Source organism: Vombatus ursinus, unplaced genomic scaffold (genome assembly GCF_900497805.2).
Source record: "Vombatus ursinus unplaced genomic scaffold, bare-nosed wombat genome assembly UNPS02014832.1, whole genome shotgun sequence".
Taxonomy (NCBI): domain Eukaryota; kingdom Metazoa; phylum Chordata; class Mammalia; order Diprotodontia; family Vombatidae; genus Vombatus; species Vombatus ursinus.
The window spans coordinates 40,546,051-40,562,638 of record NW_020954610.1 but is presented as its reverse complement, the minus strand read 5'-3'; the positions used below and the strand labels follow the sequence as shown (position 1 = coordinate 40,562,638).

Genomic DNA, 16,588 nt, shown 5'->3' with positions numbered 1-16,588 from the left:
GGCACAGTGGATAGAGCACCTGCCCTGAAGTCAGGAGGACCTGAGTTCAAATCCGGCCTCAGACCAAACACTTGACACGTACTAGCCATGTGACCTTGGGCAAGTCACCTAACCCTGATTGCCTCACTGAAAAAATAAATAAATAAACTGGAGATAATGAAAAGTTAAAAAAATTAACTTCTTTGAATTATTTGAATTTCACATTTTTTCTTTGCCTTTTCCACCCTGCTAATTAGCAGTGAAAACAACTAAAGGAAGAGGAAAACACTAAAGGCTTGGACAATTCAGTAACCTTGATTAATAATCAAGGGTGGACTGTAGTTCTTAGGACTGAGCTTTGTGCAGTCACACCACACCCTTCCCCAGGACCCCCATTGTAACATATGTTTGTCCTCTGTGTTTCCTTCAAATTCAAGGATTTCTATTTCTATCTCTGAGAGGCAGTGAGACTTAGGGGACAGAAAGGCTGTCCTCTGAATCAGGAAAACCTCCATTTAAGTCCACCTCCTGACACATACTTACTGGCTGTGTGACCCTGGGCAAATCACTAACCTCTCACTTAGTGCCCTGGCTCTCTCTAAGACTATAAATTCCAGAACAGTTTCTGATCTGCAGCAGTTAAGGGTGTTTCTGGAGCTGACATTCCCTACTTATTTCAATGAAACAACAGGTTTGAAACAACAACAAAAATCTGTTAAGCTTTACTTAGGGGTTCTTAAACATGAGGGGTTTCCCCATCTTTAATTCACTTATTGATGTTCCGGTCCTATTTATATCACATTTCATTTTGCTGTGGTCTGCCACAATTAGGTCATCCTTTCTCTTATGCTTGGTAACACCTATAATTCAGAAAAGACAGCACAAAAATGGTCTAGGTGGATAGATCTCTAGGCCTGGAGACAGGAAGTCACTTCTGTTTGCTTCAGTTTCCTCAACAGTAAAATAAGGGGCAATAATTAACACTTACCCACAGGGTTGTTATGAAAATCAAACTAGATAATATTTGTAAAGCACTAGCATAGTATGTGGCACATAGAAGGTGATGAATAAATCCTTCCTTCCTCTCTTCTTTCCTTAATTCCTCCCTCCTTCCCTCTTTTCCTTTTTTCCTTCCTTCCTCTTCCTTCCTTCTTTCCTTCCTTCCTTCCTTCCTCCCTCCCTTCCTTCCTTCCTTCCTCCCTCCTTTCCTTCTTTTCTACCTTCCTTCCTTCTTTCCTTCCTTTCTTCTTTTCTCCCTCCCTCTCTTCTTTCCTTCCCTTTCTTCCTCCCCTCCTTCCTTACTTCCTTCCTTCTTTCTTTCCTTCCTTCTCTCTCTTTTTTCTTTCTTTCCTTATCAGGATGATGTCATCCTGAGAGTAAGCATTCTAGAAATGTTAATCTCTCTGTATTTATATCTCTAAGATACCTAGGAATGTTAACATTATGATAAAGAATGTTTCTCTAGTGCAGAACTGTGAGTACTCAGGGAATAATGATAATAGGGTCATAGATTTAAGGCTGAAAGGAACCTAGGTCAACCCCTTCATTCTACAGAGGAGATAACTGAAGCCCAGGAAAGAGTAAATGATTTATCCAGGGTCACACAAGTAGAAAGCATCAGAAAGGAGGATTCAAACCTAAGTCCTCAGATTCTTTCCATCGTACTATTTGTTGTTCAGTAATTTTTTTAGTCCTATCTGACTCTTTGTGACCCAGTTTGGGGTTTTCTTGGCAAAGATAGTGGAGAGGTTTGCCATTTCCTTCTCCAGCTCATTTTACAGTTGAGGAGACTGAGGCAAACAGGGTGAAGTGACTTGCCAGGGTCACATAGCTAGGAAATGTCTGAGGCTGTATTTGATGAAGATGAATCTTCTTGACTCCAGGCCCTGCACTTTATCCACTGTACCACCTCACTTAGCTGCCATTTACTGCACCATGCTAACACCCTAATAGCTCACCTTTCTGTATTACTTTAAGGTTTGCAAAGTGCTTTCTATATAACATCCTTACAAGATAGTATTATTATTATATATATTATATATATAGAATTATATTCCAAGTATTATTATCTGCATTTCACAGATAAGAAAATTGAGGCTCTCAAAAGACTTGCCCATGATCACCCCATTTATCTTAGCGCTATTTGGATCCATGTCTTGATGATTAATAACTGTCAGGATTTACACTCAGATTATAAAATATGTGATTTCAGTTTCAGTTTTCATGTTTAAAAATTTATTGATATAATTTATTCTCATATCATCTTCATTTCTGAATATATCCCTCTCCTCTATAACCCAGTTCCATTCCATTGAACAAGGCATAAAAAATGGGAAATAAACTAGTTTAAACCCAGCACATCAATGGAGTCTGACAGTATATAAGCGATATTCCTAAATCATAGTTCCCATCTCTTCAAAGAAGGGAGGGAGCTGCAATGTGTACTCTCTTTTTCAGGGATAAAACATAGTGTGCTGTGGTGAAGAGAGAACTGGTTTCAAAGCCAGGAAAACCTGAGTTCAAGTTCTGTTTTCTAACACATCTTGGGCAAGTCACTTAACCCCTAAATGCTTTGAGCAACTCTCTAAGACTAGAAGTTGTGGAGAAGATGTCCACCTGCATTATTAGAGGTAGTTTCCTAGGCCAGTGAAATGATAGATTCAGTCCTTTTTCTTCAGGAACAAGTTTGTGGGACAGCGCTTTTCAAAAAAAAAAAAAAAGAAAAGAAAAGAAAAAAGAAAGAAAGAAAGAACAAGAAAAAAAATTCCAATTCAGTGTCTTCCTAAATATCTCTGGAAATATAATGCTATAAAGAACTTAACTTTGAAAAATATGCATTTTGCCAATGAACATCTACTACTTTGGAATGTATTGGGTCAATGGGTTAATGGCCCTGGGAGCTAGTCTTCCACTCCCAGTTTGGACATTGTCTGTGGGAGCTTCTGCTAACTATGCATACTCCTCACATTGGAGTGACCATTTCTGGGAATGAAGACAAGATGATTTATTCCAACATATGTTTCAGCCCTTGACCTTCATCTTGAACCTGGTTTCAGGGCCATTTTTTGAGAGTAGCTAAAGGCAACTGTGGTCTGTAAAGAACAACCAGCTCATTCTTTATAAAAACCTATTCCCTCATGAAGATGAAGTGAAAAGGAATAATTTTATAACTTAAGTAAAATATGGCACTCCCAAAAACACATGCCTGTGTATGTTTGCATATGACATTATTCTAGGCTAGATAGTTGGGAACTCAGAGAGTAAAATTAGAATTATAGTGCTGGTAAAGTAGAGGAAAGAATAGGAACAAATGATATATACATATATATGTCTGATAAATACATACATATGTATACACACACATAGAGATAGAAACGAACTATATAGTTTGTCAAAGGCAAATGCAAGCAGTATTCTTAGGACATAAAGAGTAAAGAATGCTTATTGTTAAGAAATTTGTCAGAATAGGATGTAGGGGGAAAAGTTGTATAATATCAAGAGTCCTAAATTTAGATCAAGGACCTGTAATTTCTTTGCTATAGGGAGCTCCCAATGAAAAGTTAAATACATACAGATAAGTATTTGTCATACATACATACACACACAAATAAGTATGTAATACATGGGAAACCATGAGGTAAGACTCCCCTTATTTCTGAGTTCAGACCCATACTAAAGCTCTGTGTCTGGTGTTGAAGAAGAATGTGGAAAAGGCTTGAAAATGGTTCTAAGACAAGACAAATGGTTTAAGGGTTAAATTGTGAGACTTATTTTTACATTTTTTAAATTACATTTTGAGTTCCAAGTAGCCTCCCTCCCTCCCTCCTTTCCACATTAGAGAAGGCCAACATTTGATATGGATATGTATGTGGAAGCATAAACTGTAAGACAGAAGTTAGAGAACCTGACCAATTTAGTTTAGCAGGGAAAGGGCTAAAAGGTGACAATGGCTGTCAGGAATATAAAGGATACTACTAGCTGTTTTCCAAAAAACAAATGAATTTGAGGATAGAACTCAAATTGTGAGAGAAGGGATCTAAATTAGCTACAAAGGAGAATTCTCTACCAGTGAAAATTCTCAAACATTAGACTAGGGTATAGAAATAGTTTGCAGAATTCTCTTTTCTGCAGATATTTATAACTATAGATTTCCATCAAGGTTGTTGTAAGGAAAAATCTTTGCACATCTTAAAAAGCTCTACAAATGTGAGGTAATTTTTGTTACTATTACTACCTTTAACCCCACCAGTCACACCATCCCAACCCCTCTCAACACTACCACACCCTCCTGTACCACCACCATGACAGGAGGCAAAGTGGCATAGTAAATAGAGAGCTGACCTCAGAGCCAGGAAGACCTGAGTTTAAGTCCTATCTTGAACACATACCAGCTGGGCAAGTCACTCAACTTCTTAGAACTCTAGGCAACTCTCTAAGAATATAATTTGCTGAGAAGTACTTGCTGTCTACATTGGTAAAGGGAGTTTACTCATTTAGGAGTTGCCTAAACTAATGAAAATGCAAGTCTAGGTCTTATCTCTCTTTACTGTTATGATATTGATATCTTCAGGTTGGTTTTAAATATGGCATTGCCAAAGGCAAGAGCTAAGCTGTCTTGAGATCTTTTCTTAAGAATTTATGATTCCATAACTATCATTTTAAAAAATAAGGTCAGGTGTGTTAGATTTCCCTCTAGTGGTATAGAGAAGCATTTAACATAGATTGTATTTTAATCCAGGTCACTTGGAATTTATAGGATTGAGAATTTGGAGCTGGAAGGGACTTTTGAGATCATATAATCCAGGTGAATTTCCCATCTCCCTTATTTATACAAATGCAGAAACTGAGTCCTGGGGAGGAGAAAGTGACTTTTCCAAGGAGCAACAAAGTCTTGATTTGAGCCCAGTCTTCTGACTTCAGATCTAATACTCCTTCCCGTTCCAACTAGACCCTGTACATTGGAAGGGGATGAGAAAGAAGAGAATGTTTAGGGTTTTGGCTTTTGGCCCACTTGAGTTGGTTGGACATTTGGAAAAGGGGTATAACCTTTTGATCTTCCCCTCTTGCCTATCAAAACTTGACTTCACACTTTGCTATTAATGTGAATTGCTTTAGCGGCCTATGGAACTAGTCCTAGTTCCTATTGCTTAAGAGTAGCTTTAAATGGGTTGAAGAGATCGCAAGGTCGAATTAGTGTCTCTAGAGGGTGACTTGAGTATCAGTGGCAGGGGCAGACACATAATGGTAGCTTGATGAGCATTCCTTTTTTTTTTCGTGTGAAGATGGACCTTAATTACTTCCCACCCACCCCAGCCTCCCTTTGTATGAGAAGATTCCTCCGGTTATTCCTCATATGGCCTGATAGCTACAAAATTGGGTTTTCTAACCTTTTCTTCACGTAGGAAGGTGGAAAAATACCCCTATTGAACAAGGACTTCCATTGAAGAAGGACTTCACTGGAAAAGAATCTTTAGTATGCTACTCTTTGATTCCCTTAAAATTACTTAAAAGAATCACATTGAAAAAAAGATATAATTCATGTACTATGAAGGAAATAATCTCAAAATACAGCTCAGAAAGTCCCTCTTTTGGCAACAACATTTTCACATTCAAAGGACAGACTTATTTCCCTATAGCTATAAGGATGCCTTGCTACCAGAAACCTGAATATCTGGTTGGAAATCAGAATTTCAGCCCTGGTTTCCAGTAAATTAGTCAAGGTCAGTTAATCTGATATTGTTCAATAAACTCCAGTGGCTCCCTGTTATGTTCAGGTTCCAATACAATAGCCTCTGTTTGGATTTTAAAGCCCTCATAACCTGGTCCTACCTTCCTACCTTTCCAGTCTTCTTACACCTTATTCCCTCCCCTTCACATACTGCATGACCTAATCACATTGGCCTCCTTGCTCTTCCTTACACAAAACAATCTGTCTTCTGACTTTGTCCATTTTCATTGACTTTCCACTATGCCTGGAATTCTCTTTATATTCATCTCTAACTCCTGGATTTCCTGACAGCCTCTAAGTCCTAGCTAAAATCCTACTTTCTGCAATAAGCCTTTCTCCAACCCCCTTAATGTTAATGCCTTTGCTCTGAGATATATATTGCTGAGTGTATGTATGTATGTATGTATGTATGTAAACACACATATACATATGTATTTCTATATATAAAATACATGTAATATATATTCCTCTATATATATCTTGTGTGTACATTCACACACACACACAAAGACACACACATATACATATATATAATATACATAATATTTTCCTGTATGTATCTTGTGTGTACATAGTTGTTCTCCTTTGTCTCTCCCATTAGACTGCAAGCTTCCTGAGAACAGTTGGTTTGGGGGTTTGTTTGGGTTTTTTGCCATTTCTGTATCCCTAGTACTTAACATAATGTCTGGCACATAGTAAGTACTTAATTTATGCTTGTTCGCTTGACTTGATTTGACTGGTCTTGCTAGTCTAAGTTTTCTTAGCCTAGAGAGTTAATGTAAATTAATCTTGTTTGGTGATGACTTTGGGGCCCCTGGATGAAAGATGTTGTATTAAGGTTGGTTCTAATAACATTCCTTCCTGTAAATGAACCTGGCACAGTAGAACCTGACACTACCCCAAATGTATCCCAAAACCCACATACACGTCACTAGCCAACTGACTGAACCTTTCAACAAAAAGATACCATAGCCTCTTGTGCTGCTAACCTAGGACTCTTCTAACAGTGTGACGCTTTCAGATGGAATAAACCATTTGCCTTCCTAATAATTCATTTGCATCTTGGCAAATTAATCCTGAAACTTATCTCTGGAGTTGTCTATGACCTTCTGGAAACATCTGAACTAGAATGGTTAGCCTGCAAATAAGGTTCTCTGGGCATGGAGAAGAGTTTGCTTGTGTCTGGCCCTGGGATAGCATGTATGCTTAACTCACCTATTGGCATCAACTCTAGTTTCCATCATCCTAGGTTCTATCACTTTGGCTCTGATCGATTTCCTCCCTGATCCTAGAAATGATTAGAAACTATAGACACAATTGAATGGCATCCCATCATTCTTTATGCCTTAGAAAACTGGTAGGAGGTTTGGCAAGATCTGGAATCTGAGCCCTAACTAATAGACACCCACAAACCACAGACCTGGAGGAGAGCCACAAAGCTATGCCTTTATGTTCTGGTTTATGATGCTTTGGGTTGGTAGAGGAATTCTTGAGAGCATTTAAGTCAGACAGATGCTTAGGTTCCCTGAGCTCAGTGATTTGAGAACAAGAGGAGGAGGGAGGTTGATATGTCTGTAAGGGGAGAAGGAAGCAGAGAAAGTGTTACTGTTATTGCTGTTGTTGTGTGACTCTTCTTGCTACCCCATTTGGGGTTTTTTTGGCAAAGATACTGGTGTGGTTTGGCATTTCCTTCTCCAGTTCATTTTACAGATGAGGAACTGAGGCAAATAGGGTTAAGTAACTTGTCCACAGTTACACAGCTGGATTTGAGGCTGGATTTTAATTTGTCAAAATTAGTCTTCCTGATTTCAAGCCCAGTGCTCTATCCACTGAGCAGTCTAGCTACCCCAGAGAAAGTGGTTAGGGTGGCTAAAAATGTGTCAGCTTTGTAGGTTGGTGAAGATGCTCAGGTTTAACAACATAGGATAAAAGGATTTAGAGTGGGACTTTAGACAAATTCTAATCTAACCTTCTCATTTTATATTTGAGGAAACAAGGCTGGAGAGGTGAGGAGACCTGTTCAAAGTCACACATTTGATACATACAAAGACCTGGACCAGAATTCAGGTCTCCTGACTCCAATTTCCAGTCTCCTTTTATTTATAGAAGGTGTATAAAGAGGTCCATCTAGTTTGGCTGTTCTTCTCTTATCAGCTTCTTGCATAGTTGGCTGGACAAGGAGATGGGTTCCTCCCATTGACAGTACATAAATGTCTAGCATAAGATGTTGGAGGTACCTGGTGCCCTGGTAACTTGGATACCTCGATCCTGGGTCAAGACAGTATTAAGATTTTTCAAAATGCTTTAATACTCTCTTAGTTGGTGATGACCAATTTTCCGCTGTCTCTCTAATGTATGGTATAGTGCTAAAAAAATGAAGAGACCTGATTTTGAATCCTGGGTTCAAAATTTACTAGCTGTGTGTGGCCTTGGGCAAATCATTTAACCTGCCTCAGTTTCCTCATATGAAAAAAATTGGTATGATGATGAAATAATGAGATTTATACTGCCTAACTCATGGAGATTTTTTAAAAACAAAAGCACTTTGTAAACTTTAAGCAACTATATAATAATAATGACTAGCATCTATATGGTGTTTTAAAAATAAAGTAATGAGGAGCAGCTAGGTGATGCAGTGGATAGAGCACCGGCCCTGAATTCAGGAGGACCTGAGTTCAAATCTGGCTTCAGACACATAACACTTACTAGCTGTGTGACCCTGGGCAAGTCACTTAACCCCATTGCCTAACCAAAAAAAAAAGTAATGACTTTGGGGCTCCTTTGGGTCTCCTTTGGGGCTCATTACATATGTTACATGATTTGATTCTCACAACATAAAAATGAGTAATTATTATTGCCATTATTTCTTCCTTTTATAACTCTCCTACTAAAACATCTAGAATTCATGGTCTGAGTTTCTCACTGAACTCTAACTTAGGGCAGCCCAAGAGATAGATCAAGTCACACTTCTCATGGTACAAATCTACTTTTCTGTTCATCAAATGGTCTTATCTCATTGAGCAGAGGAAAGGGATTTAGAAGGTGGGGAGGCTGTGGGGTGAAGAATGGTTTGTTCCAATGCAGCTGTAGGAGAAAAATGTGTTGAGAACCAAAATTGATCCCCAAGAAGTTGGATATGATATGTTGCTGAGAGTATTACTGATTAACTCTGGGGAAGCAGGCCTCAAATGGAGCCTAAGTAGCAAATTCCACAAAAGATAAAATTCCGTTTGTATTTTTAGAGATGTTAGAAGGAATTTAAAGGACTTTGGAAAAGACATGAAGCAGCCCTGGAAACTGATTTCCTAAGATGCTATCTCAAGATAAAATTGGTCTCTTCCCAATTTTTTTAATTTATAAGAGAACATTTCTTAGAGTATTTTTTGCACTCATGCAATTAAATCATTTTTTAGGTTCTTAGTTTCTTTAAGGAGATTTGCAGTTTTTATTTTTGTTGCTATTTAAAGCAATTGCTTACACATGGTATTCAGATCAGTGATTCAAGTATGCCTAAGGAGAAAGAAAACATACTTAGGAAGGATATATGGGCAAATGGAAAGAAAACTTTAAGGGAGAGCCACTGTGAATAATTAGAAATCTATAACCAAGTAATTAGCATTCTGCAACTAAGCCATTTCAAGTGTTCTGAAAGGTAACCAAATTTAATCCCAACTGGTAGTGTGGTATAGGGGAAGGAGCACCAAGCTTAGAATTAGATCAGAGTTTGAATTCTGACTCTGTCCTTCACTCTTACCCATTTGACCTTGGTCAAGTTACTTATTTTTCTCATGTCTTCAATTCTATATGAAATGAGAGAGTTGGACAAGATGGTCTCCAAGGTTCCTCCAGATTCTATGAAAAAAAGCATTCTTTAGTAAACCTATGATAATGTAATTGGCAAAATAAAAAATCATTTTTCATATTTTAAGCTGGTGAAGCACACATGGGAAGGTCAATCTAACCTCCAATGACTATACTTCTTTAAGTCATGTTCTATGAAAATTCTGCCATATTGTTAAAACCTCTCCCTGACCCTGTGGGAATTTATACATTAGTTACTTAGTGAGTGATTCTTGAATCCATGCCCTAGTGTATATATGCTTTATACTAAAATTTCTCAAAATTATAAGTTATATGTAATTCACTATCCTTTCTGTGCACAGGTCAAGCATTTGAAAAGTAGCTTGCTTTCATCAAGCTACTGAAATCATTTTGGACAGCCTTTGGGGTCTTTGCTTGGGTCTCCTGTTAGTAGGACTTGATTCCCTCCAGGACAGACTCCCTCAGTATGGGTAGAAATGCCAGGCTGTTGTTGATCCCCTCTCACTCTTAGAAAAAAGTGATTTCCTGATCTAGACAGATGCCTAGTTGCCTCCAGAGGGATCCAACCCTACTTCTGAGATCAGTAAGCAAAAAAGAAGAATGAAAATCTGCTATGAACTTCATTAAAACAAACACTTCCTTTCTCCATGGTGTTATACTAGTCAAACTGAAAAATTTTAAATCGTGAGCTGATAGAGTCAGAACAAATTCCAATTTCATCTTATCAAAGCACTGAGTTTTGCTAAGAATTGTGGGTAGAATGCCTAGCACAATTGCAACTGATAGGGAAAAGGTCACTTATTTAAAATGTATCACCATTGTGCATACAGTTGGTATACTTCACTGCTAAAGCTATCTATGCAAGAATATATTCTCCTCCAGAGGGTAGAAGAAACCTCAGTCACTGCTCTCATAAAAATAGACATCACTGGTGCATAAATTCCAGGTGATCTTTCTTATCTTGCTAGGAATCATGGCATTTAATAGTTTATTATTTATTTACTTTTAACCTTTTTTTTCCTTTTAAATTGCGTTCCAAAAATCTCTCCCTCTCTCCCACCCCTCCTGCATCCACTGAGAAGGCAAGAAAAATGATATCAATTAATTATACATGTAAAGTTGTGCAAAGTATACTTTCATATTAGCCATATCACCAAAAAAGGCAAAAAAGATTTTTAAAAAGTGAGAAAATCATATTTCAGTTTGTACTCAGAATCCATGGAGTCACAATTGATTGAAATGACTGAACAAAACAATTGTATTTCCTATAATCATTTTCATTAAAAAAAGCATAACTAATGGAAGTAGTATTTCATGATCACCAATGAATTTGCAGTCCAAAGGTGTAGTGAACTTCAAGATTGCCTCAGGAAGGAGGCTAAGTTGTTAATGATAGTCATGTGAAAATCTAGCAATCCGGTGATAACTCTGATGAGATTTTACTAGTTTGTCAAAATCATACTTTGGGGTAGATTGGCTCTGGGAGAGAAGTGCACATTGACACATAAAGCATGTTAACCTGTAAATCACTTCGTTATATTAACAATTAACAGTAGCAAGATATTTCTGAAAAAATATCTCCATAGGGCCCCTCTTTCTGTTTTCAAAGAACAACTTCTGTACAAGGTGGAAATGTTGCTCATCCCACTTTCTGTTTTCAGCCTCTTCTGTAGCAAGCCTATCTCAATACTTTCACTATGCCACCATGTCCAGAAAATTTAAAAGGTTGATATAGATAGAATTCATTCTCCTAACTTGTTTACAAAAACCTTGTTTAGTAATAGCTAGCATTTATGTCAGCATTTTAAGTTTTACAAAGTACTTTATAAATATTATCCCATTTTGTCCTCACAACAACTTTGTGAGGTAGGTACTATTATTATCACCATTTTATGGTTGAGGAACCTAAGTCAGACAAGGTTAAATGACTTGGGTAGGGTCACATAGCTAGTAAGTATCTAAGGTTGTATTTTAACTCGGATCTTCTTGAGTCCAAGTCCAGGAATTGACCTGTGAGCCACCTAGCTGCCCCCTAGTTAAGAAACACTCAGTCCCATCAAAAGCCTTGGGCTTGTTTTTCAGAATTTTTCATATTCCTTCTTTCTCCCCAATTACTTATGCTCAATCACAGGTCCTTATAAATAAAGTGAATGGGTTTCTTCCATTGATGTTGCAAGATAAGATTTGTTGTGATGCTTCAGTTCATTGGCAACTCTGGTTTATAAATTTATAAATAAATTATGGCCCACTGACAAACCAGATGTATCTTCCCCGACTCCAGACTAGGCACTCTATCCACCATGCATGCCACTTAGCTGCCCTAATAATAATACCTAACATTTCCATTTGAATTTAACACCTTGGAGAGCACTCGAAGCCTAGGGAATGGGTTCAAGTATAGCCTCTGGCTGTATTACCTTGGACAAATCAGTTAACCTTCAGAACTCAAAAGACTAATTAATGACTGACATGCAGTGGATGGCAGAAGGAGTATTAGGAGAAAAGGGATATGTGTGTGTGTGTGTGTGTGTGTGTGTGTGTGTGTGTGTGTATACAATCAATACAGAATAAAGAATGTGCATGGCAGTTGTGGAAAAAGTAGTAGGGTTGGAAATGGAAGATTTGAATTTGAATCCCAGCTTTGCTACTTACTAGCCATGTAAACTTGGACAAGTAAGAGAACCTTTCCAGTACTCACTTTCCTCCTTAGTATGATGGTAAGATTGTACTAAATCATCTCCAAGGTCTCTTCCCACTCAATTCTATGAGTCAATAAATTTATCACGAACAGACAAGGAGTCAGACTTATCCTGCTTAGCTCTGGAGGAAAGGATCAGGAGTGATGGATAAAAGTTGAGAGGCAGATTTGGGTTTGATGTAAAGATAAACATCTAAGTATTGGAGCTGTCCCAAACTATGATGAGCAGCTGCAGGGTAGGAGGTTCTCCCTAAATAGAGATTTCCAAGGGGACATGGGATGACGACAATACATCTATAATAGTAGAAGATAGAAGGTTGCTTGTTTATGTCCCCTCCTCACTGCCGGGGCTTTACTTCCTTGGATTCCTTCAAGACTCAGTTTAAATACTCACCACCTGTAAGATGCTTCCCCCCATCCTACAAGCTGCTAGTCTCCCCTAAGATTCCCTTCCATTTGCCCTCTATATATTTTGAATCTTGTTCAGTCATGTTCAGTTGTGTCTGACTCTTCATAACCCCATCTGGGGTTTTCTTATCGAAGATACCGGAGTGATTGGCCATTTCCTTCTCCATCTTATTTTACAGATGAGGAACTGAGGCAAACAGGGTTAAGTAACTTGCCCAGGATCACACAGCTAGTAAGTGTCTGAGGCCAGATTTGAATTCAGGAACATGTGTCTTCCTGACTCTAGACCAGGCACTCTATCCACTGTGTCACCTAGCTGCCCTAATAATAATACCTAACATTTATATAACACTTACTGTGTGTCAGACACTGTGCTAAGCATTTTACCAATATTATCCCATTTGATCCTCACAGCAACTCAGGGAGGTAGATGCTATTATTATCCCCAATTTGTAATTGTTCAGTTGTGTCTGACTCTTCATGACTCCATGGTAGTGTTTTGTTTTGTTTTTGGCGAAGATACTGGAGTGGTTTGCCATTTCCTTCTTCATCTCATTTTACAGATGAGGGAACTGAGGCAAGCAGGGTTAAGTGACTTGCCCAGGGTCACACAGCTAGCAATCATCTGAGGCCAGATTTAACTCAGGTCTTACTGACTCTAGGCCCAGCACCCTATTTACTGGACCATCTAGCTACCCATCCCCATTTTACAAGTGAAGAAACTGAGGCAAACAGGTTAAGTTAATTGTACTGTAAAAAGCTTTTTTATTCATTTAATTATAATGACATTCTCAGGGTACCAGTCATAACTTCAGAGGTAGCAACAACTTTTCTAGAACCAACATGGGATGTGGGAACAATGTATTTGGGATTGTCTTAGCCTAACCAGCTACATGTCAGGAGATACCCAGTCCTAGTGACTGTTGTGGCATGACACCCTGTGGCAAACATCTGTTTTCTGTGCTGATTTTTATATGCCTAAGTCTCTCTGACTCTTACAGCTTAGGTTAAATTATAGAACCCCTTAGGAACCTCTTTTCCACCCAACTGTTATTTTAGGGAACTGTTGTAAGGAAGGATAGTGTTCAACATTAGTGAAAGGCTTTTATTGGAGAAACTTTCTATAGCCATAGCTATTGTTCCAAATATAGTCACACTTTAGGATTTATATCATGGAAATGTTCTTTTGGAATTCATCAAGGCATGTAGGACAAATCATAAAGCAAATGCTGGCAAGGTGTTTTGGGTGAGTACATCAAGGTTGAAAAAAATGGAAATAGCAGCCTCTAATTTGTTTTTGTTTAGTTCTGGTTTTAATTATGCAGTTTCATTTCTGTTAACCATTTTATAGCAATGAACTTGATTCTAGTTTCTCTTGGTATTTCCACACATATTCCTTATAAAGGCAAACTCTCAAATACATGGTAAATATTCCCCCAAAAGAGAGATGTGTAGGAGCAATTGGGAATAAGGATATTGCTAGAATCAAATACTGAGTTTCCGCTTCTGTAGATTATAGTTTGGGAAGGCGGAAAAGTCAATGAAACAAACAGCATCAATAACATTTACAGAATAATAATAACAAACTCTACAGCATGAGGGCAGTGATTGAAGCTATCTAGATTTGGCTGTTGCCGTAATCAGAAAGGCAGTGGTAATGGGAGCTCTCCAGCTAAAAGAACCTTGGAGCTAGACCTTGGAGTATAGGACCCGTCACACACATCCTAGGTGTGCCCAGAGACTTCAGATACATATTTCCACTTTTTATCCTTTCAGATCTATGACTCTCTACTTGGTTCTTGACTTTGGCCTGTTTTGGTCCATAGTTCTTACCCTCACAGGAACTTGGAACAACCTTCTCATTTTCCCCAAATTGTGCAGGGGTTGTGGTGATCCCCTGCTTGGCCTCAACTCTTGGTGGAATCCAGCTCTTCTGGAGTGCAAGGTGGGAAGGAGGATGTAGAAAACAGTATTAGTGCCCTCTTTTGTAAATTAATAGCATCAGCTCATTTATATTTAAACCAAAAAGAAGACAGTGGGATTTTCCATAATATCTTTCAGATGTGTGAGTAAACAGATCCTTTGCCAGATTAGAACCTCTCTCTCTATTCCCGTTACCCTGACACAATTCCTGTGCCCTTGGAGCCAAATGGAGCTCACATCTGAATAAAGAGGAAAGTCAGCTTCATGCAGTTTCATTTCTGTTTGGATTTGCCATCTAAATGCCATCCTTCAGCTCCTGAAATTCTGAAATAATTGACAAAAGCAGGAAAGGGTAGATGAGAAAACAGACCCTGTCTGGCCAGTCTGGTTTTTGTTAGGTTTGTCACTGCTGAGCGAACTCAAAGCTATAGCTTTTTTTTGTTGTTGTTCTGATAAAGTTTTTTTTCTGGAGTGTTTTAATCACTTTAAATTTTGAAATGGTCCCCCTTTCCCCTTTTCCTCACACAAGGACTTTTGCACAGGTTTGTATTTTTAGAGCCAGTCCATGTGAGCCAGGAGCAATTTAATTTTGTTTCAGTTTATCCTGACTAATCTTTCACAATGTTCATATTGGTTAGCAACTTCAGGCCCATTCCAATTCAAGGCTGCTTAAATAGGTTTACACCATGGAAAAAAGGTGTTTTCTTTCGGCTCATGATGAATTGATTTTGTAATAGAAGTAAATTGCTCCCACATTCAGTATTTCCATTTCAGTGTTTTATTGTTGAGGGATAGTTTACTTTATCACTGGAAGCCTAGAATCTTGTAAATTAATAGAGAATCAACCCGAAATTCTTATGACTTAGTTGCTGGCTACATTATATTTGAATCTTAAAGATATCCACTGATCTGAAGGTCAATGTAATTAGAAACTTGCCTTTAGGCTTTGAGATGTTGATGGTAGAGCCAGAGTATGATTTGTTAGGCTTATAGCTTTGGAGGAAAAAATATTTTTCCTTCTCTTGGCTAGCAGTTGGACTATTATGGGAAGCCTAAAAAAGTTCCAGGAAAGTGGTTTTGTTTGTTTATTTTACTTGCATATCAGAATAAGCATATATTTCCCCAAATAGTGCACTGAATAAAAAAATAGAGTTGAGTGAAGTTAACTCGTATTCATCAGAATTTTATTGGTCTGACTTTCCAATAGTAGGGCTCCTGCTTAATAGTTAGAAAAAGAAGTGTCCTTTTCTACTTATAGATCAGTGCTATGTTTTACTCACTACTCAAGCCTCAGTTTCCTCATCTGTCAAATGAGCTGGAGTAGGAAATGGCAAACCACTCCAATATCTTTGCCAAGAAAACCCCAAGTGGGGTCGTGAAGAGTCAGATGAAACTGAAAAATGAACAACAACCAAAAAGAAATATTGTTTTCCTCTCTTTTCCACCACCTGCTTTCTTACCTCTCAGAGGCATTTGCACAGACTGTGTCCTCTTCCCCTCTTTACTCCTTAAACATACAATGGGCAGAGTGGTGTAATAGATAGCTGATCTCAGAATCAAGAAAGACCTGGGTTCAAATCCTGGCTATATGACCCTGGGCAAGTCCCTTAACTTCTCAATGCTCTAGGCAGCTATTTAAGATACAGTGAAGCTGCCAACTTCCATTGGTAGATGGCCTTTCTTCACCTGGTAGCTCCCTGTACTAATGGGATAACAGGTTCCATCCCTCTCCTTGACCTCATATAGTTAATTTAATTCTACCTTGGACAGTGCTTCTCACAATACGCTTTTTAGCCTCCTTCCTTCTCTTCTCCCTTCCATTCATGCAGTCCATAGACATTCCTCAAGCAACGAATTCCTTGGGCAAGACATTGTGTTAGGTAGCCAAGGGTAAAAGTGCACAGTGAGTGGTACATAGTAGTATATCTCTCTCTTCGTCTATCTTTCTATTGTGCCTATCTCTCAGTCTTTTCTATCTATCCCTCTATCTATCTATCTATCTATCTATCTATCTATCTATCTATCTATCT

At 38.3% G+C, this 16,588-nt stretch overlaps 1 protein-coding gene across 1 annotated transcript in view; it reads left to right on the top strand.

The window, feature by feature from the left end:
- The window catches only part of PGM5 (phosphoglucomutase 5), a 214,070-nt gene that overhangs the window by 190,616 nt on the left and 6,866 nt on the right, over positions 1–16,588 (top strand). The window lies entirely within an intron of this gene.